Here is a 6,000-nt window from a genome sequence, read left to right on the forward strand (position 1 = left end):
TCTCAGAAAGATGGAAACCTGTCCTGAAACATATCAGAAGCAGTTTATTTCAAAGCCATTAAGGTGGGAGTTTCTGAACTCACTGTTAATTAGAGGTCTTTAAAAACAGATTTTAGGGGCGCCTGGGTGGCTCAGTGGGTTAAGCCGCTGCCTTCGGCTCAGGTCATGATCTCAGGGTCCTAGGATCGAGTCCCGCATCGGGCTCTCTGCTCAGCAGGGAGCCTGCTTCCTCCTCTCTCTCTCTGCCTGCCTCTCTGCCTACTTGTGATCTCTCTCTGTCAAATAAATAAATAAAATTAAAAAAAAAAAAAAAAAAACAGATTTTACTTTCTCTCCCAAACATCTGATACCATAGCAATCTGGAAATGGGAGTGGCTGAATACAATCAAAGGACTCTCACAGAGAAACCCAACAGAAAAGGAAGAAATGCCCTTGGCTTAGCTCCCCACTTCTCTTACTAAATAGTTAAGGGGCTCAGATCCCACAAATGAGGGTGCTTGGGTGGTTCAGTTGGTTAAACATCTGACTCTTGATCTCAGCTCAGATCTTGATCTCAGGGTTATGAGTATAAGCCCCATTTAAAGCACTTAAAAAAAAAAAAAAAAGGAAATGCAATTGCATTTGTTTTACCTCTACTACCTGGAAAGGCTTCTAGTGAAAATGTTTGCAGTTTTGTCCATTATATTTGTATTTTTAAGCAGAGAGTAAAAAAATTAAAAATAATAATTAAAACAAAACAAAACAAACTTGGGGCACCTGGGTGGCTCAGTGGTTTAAAGCCTCTGCCTTTGGCTCAGGTTGTTCCCAGGGTCCTGTGATCAAGCTCCACATGGGGCTCTCTGCTCAGTGAGGAGCCTGCTTCCCCCTCCCTGTGATAAGTTGACAAGTTGCAAAAGTTTGAAGGGATGTCTGAACCACACCCCAGCTCTCCTTTAGCTATTATGTGGCCATCAATTCTACCAAAGTCTATTTTGTCATCTGATCAAAGGCTCCCATCCTCTCAGATTTCTGTAAGTCAGAAACAAATTGAAGCTCTGAAGAGGGCTATGACAGGTCAGAGCAAACCAATGTATTTTTAAAACTTGGCCTCAGAGGTTTCCTGGGTGGCTCAGTTGGTTGAATGTCTAACTGTGGTTCAGGTCATAATCTCAGGGTTCTGGAATCGAGCCTGTGTCCGGCTCCCTGCCCGGCAGGGAGTCTGCTTGTTCCTTACCCTCTGCCCCTCCCCTTGTCCTGCTCTCTCTCCTCTCTCTCAAACAAATAAATAAACTCCTTTTATTAAAAAACACCCCCAGAGACCATAACATTTTGCTTTTGATTATATATGTGTTCTTATTTCAGGTCTAAGAAAATATATATGTATGTGTGTGTGTGTGTGTGTGTGTGTGTGTGTGTGTGTGTATATATATATATATATATATATATATATATATATGGAGAGAGAGAGAGAGAGAGAGAGTCTTTAAAATATGTTACTGCTATGCAAGTAAGGGCTCTCTCATGGGGCCTGAGGGAGATAGCCATTCATCCATTTAGTCAATCAACAAACATTTATTAAGTATGTAATGCCTACTAAGACTGCCAGGATTTGGGACCATGATGGGGAGAAAAAAAAAATCCAAAATGGACACTTAAAGAGCTTGTAGTCCAATAAGGCAGTCAGGCACTAACAAAATATTACTGAAATTAGTAATTTAAATATCACTATGAAAAGTGCCCTGCAGAAGGTCAGGGAATTCTAACTGGGAGCATAATGAAAGCTGGGAGCCAATACAGGCTTCCTGAGGATGAGACATTTCTGAGGCTAAGCAGATGTTAACAGTAGCCATGTAAAGAGGAGGGGAACATGCCAGTCACAGGGAAAGACAGACACAGAGACCTGAGGGGAGCTCAGTTTGCTCAGACCAAGCATGTGAATCCTAAGTAGGCATGTTTAGAATCCGCATGGTCACTAAGTACTCTTGTTTGTGAGTCTGCAACCTCTGTCTCTACCCCAATCCCCCCAAGTCCTGGGAGCCTTATCCAACCACCACAGCTGCTTAGATACCTTTATCCTCTAAAATACGTATTATGTCCTTCACTAAGTGCCAAGTACTTACTGCCTTAAGCTACTTTTTAAAATTATCTTCCTGGTATTAGTCTACATGGTCATGACATCCAAATACACAGCCTGGGTGCCTTAAACAACAGAAATTTATTCCTCACTGGTCTGGAGACTGGGAAGTCCAAGGCCAGGTAGGCTTCATTCAGAGGTCTCTTCTTTAGGCTTGCAGGTGGCTTATTCGACCTCTTGCCATGTGCTTATTCGACCTCTTCTTTGAAGACACAAGGGAAAGCGAGTGAGCTCAAGGAATCTCTCTGACGTCTCTTCTTATAAGGGCACAAATCCCTCCAGGAGGGCTTCACCTTCATGACCTCATCTAATGCCAATTATCTCCCAAAGGCCCCATCTCAGAATACTAGCACTTTGGGGGTTAGGGACTTCAACATATGGATTTGGAGGGGACATAAACATTCAGTCCATAACATTCCTCTACACAGGTATATATCTTACTTCTACAACTAGACCATGAGGATGAGAGTTTTGTGGACTTGTCCTATATATCCCTAAATCCCCAAAGCCTCTAGTACATAACAAATGCCAGTTAATAAATTATCAGTTAACTAATTGCCAATGAATTATTTCTGCCTCTATTCAATTAATCAAACACATAGAACCAATTAAATACACTGAGTCTTATTTAAGTAACTCATGTGAGGGTAACTACATGTCAAGTGATTCAATATTTGACTAAAATCATGAACTTTTTCTCTTGGCTTCTTCAGTGTACATGCATGTGTGCGTGTGCATGTGTATAGGTTGGGGAGTACATTTTTTTTTCTACCTGATTTTTTAATGGCTTGTTACTAGTATGTTCTATTTCTTGCTGAAATATTTATTTCCATACTTAGTTGAGGTTAAAATAATCAAGAAAAATAACTGCAACAAAATGAATGCTGAAGACAACAGTTAGAAACAAAACAAAGGTAGGAAATGGGAACGTGTAACACAATTTCAATTCTGCAATCATCCCTGTCTATATCTATCTGTGTGTGTATATATGTGTCTATCACAAATCAGAGTCAGTAGAGCAGAATGGTTAAGAATGGGCACTAGAATGCCTGAATTTTAATCTGAACTACAACATTCACTAGATATTTGACTCTAGACAAATTACTTAACCTCTCTCAGTTTCTTGATTTTTGGGGGAGGAGGGATTCTTTAAAATCTTTTCAAGTTTTTATTTAAATTCTAATTAGTTAGCATATAGTGTAATATTGGTTTCAGGAGTAGAGTTTTGTGATTCATCACCTATATATAACACCCAATGCTCATCACAGCAAGTATGTTCCTTTCTTTTTTTTTTAATATTTTATTTATTTATTTGAGAGAGAGAGTATGAGAGGAGAGAGGTCAGCGGGAGAAGTAGACTCCCTGCTGAGCAGGGAGCCTGATGTGGGACTCGATCCTGGGATTCCAGGATCATGACCTGAGCCGAAGGCAGTTGCTTAACCAACTGAGCCACCCAGGTGCCCCAGCGAATACCTTTCTTAATCCCCATCACTCATTTAATCCATCCCCTCTACCCACCTCTCTTCATCAACCTTAGTTTATCCTCTATCATTAGGAGTCTCTTACAGTTTGCTTCCCTCTTTTTCTTCCCTTCCCCTATGTTCCTCTGTTTTGTTTCTTAAATTCCACAAATGAGTGAAATCATAGGTATTTGTCTTTCTCCAACTTATCTCACTTAGTGTAATATACTTTTACTCCATCCACACTGTTGCAAATGGCAAGATTTTATTCTTTTTGATGGCTGAGTAATATTCCATTGTATGTATATGTATACACATGTGTACACACACACATGCATAACACAGACACCACATCTTCTTTACCCATTCATCAGTTGGTGGACATCTGAGCTCTTTCCATAATTTGGCTATTGTTAATAATACTGCTATAAATATCAGGGTGCATGTATCCCTTCAAATCAGTATTTTTGTATCCTTTGGGTAAATACCCAATAGTGCAATTGCTAGGTCAGGATAGTTTTATTTTTAACTTTTTGAGGAACCTACTGTTTTCCAGAGTGCTGTACCAGTTTGCATTCCTTTTTCTCCACATCCTCACCAACATTTGTTGTTTCCTATGTTGTTAATTTTAGGCATTCTGACAGGTGTGAGGTGGTATCTCATCATGGTTTTGGTTTGTAGATCCCTAATGAGTAATGTTGAACATCTTTTCATGTGGCTGTTAGTCATCTGTATGTTTTCTTTGGGAAAATGTCTGTTCCTATCTTCTGTCCATTTCTTAACTGGATTATTGTTTTTTGGGTGTTGAGTTTGATAAGTTCTTTATAGCTTTTGGATACTAACCCTTTATAAGATATGTCATTTTCAAATATCTTCTCCCATTCTGTAGGTTGCCTTCTAGTTTTGTTGATTGTTTCCTTCACTTGAAGAAGCTTTCAATCTTGAAGTCCCAATAGTTTATTTTTGCTTTTGTTTCCCTTATTCTGGAGACATGTCTACTAAGAAGTTGCTATGGTCAAGGTCAAAGAGGTTGCTGCCTGTATTCTCCTCTAGAATTTTGATAGTTTCCTGTCTCACATTTAGGTCTTTCATCTATTTTGAATTTATTTTTGTGTATGGTGTAAGAAAGTGGTCCAGTTTCATTCTTCTGCATGCCATCCAGTTTCCCCAATACCCATCTGTTAAAGAGACTATCTTTTTTCCATTGCACATTCTTTCCTGCTTTGTCAAAGATTATTTGACCATATAGCTGTGGGTACACTTCTGGGTTTTCTATGGTGTTCCATTGATCTATGCGTCTGTTTTTGTGCCTGTACCATACAGTCTTGATGATTACAGCTTTGTATACAGCTTGAAGTCTGGAATTGTGATGCCTCCAGCTTTGCCTTTCTTTTTCAAGATCGCTTTGGGCTATTCAGGGTCATTAGTCTCTCTCATTTATATCATGGACATAATGATAGTACCTCCCTCATAAGATTGTTATGAGAATTACCAAGTTAATAATTGTAAAGCACATAGAACAGTGCATGACCAGGTTGTGTATGGTCACTGTGGAGCCCCAATACAAGGTCATAGGGAAAGGAGAATGAGGTAATATATTTCCTGACTCTCTCCCATCAAGGTCACTTCACAGGCTGGTCCAATATCCTCCAGCTGGGTGGGGGAAAGCTTGATTCTTACAGCATTTGATAGGCTTCTCTCATTCTTTCCTACTAACCCATAGGGTGTTGCCCTATTCCTCTGTGGGTTCCCTACACCCTGATCACACTTCTGTGAATGTCCTTTTAGTAGATTCTCCATGATTTATTCTATCTGAGCTTGCCATCTCTGTTCTGCTGGGAAGTCTAAAATATAGGGAAGGCATCATCTGACACAGGGTAACTGCTCAGTAATTATAAAGCTGGTATTACTATAGAAGTAAGAAAACAGTGAAAAAGCTAAGTGCCTGGGCTGGAGCCTAACAATCTGCCAGGAATGCAAATTCCTTCTCCTTCTGGAACCTGAGGCCTTGTTCTAGAGAATAGAAGATCTCTCTCTCTTCCCCTCTCTATCTCTCCCTGTCTCTCTCTCTCTCTCTCTTTCACTCTCTCTCTCTCTCACACACACACACATATACACCCATACATATCAGTGTATAATACAGTGCTAACTACATGCTGGGCAACGGCCTAAGTTACCTAAAGACCCACTTATGAGGTACATAGTTTATAGATGAGAGAACAGTGGTTATAGGTAGTTAATTAAGCAGGTTAATTAGGACTAAGTAGTCTCTGAAGTGCCTCACTCCAAAATGTATGCTCCTTAACACAAATTCAAGTGGCTCCCTGAGCCCAGGGACCAAGCCAGCAGGGGCTTCAGCCTTTTGGTGGGGGTGGGGAGAGGCTTATAGCAGCTTCCAAGAATACTGGACTATCCTGAACCTCATCA

The sequence above is a fragment of the Mustela nigripes genome, chromosome 12 (genome assembly GCF_022355385.1).
Source record: "Mustela nigripes isolate SB6536 chromosome 12, MUSNIG.SB6536, whole genome shotgun sequence".
NCBI classification, from domain to species: domain Eukaryota; kingdom Metazoa; phylum Chordata; class Mammalia; order Carnivora; family Mustelidae; genus Mustela; species Mustela nigripes.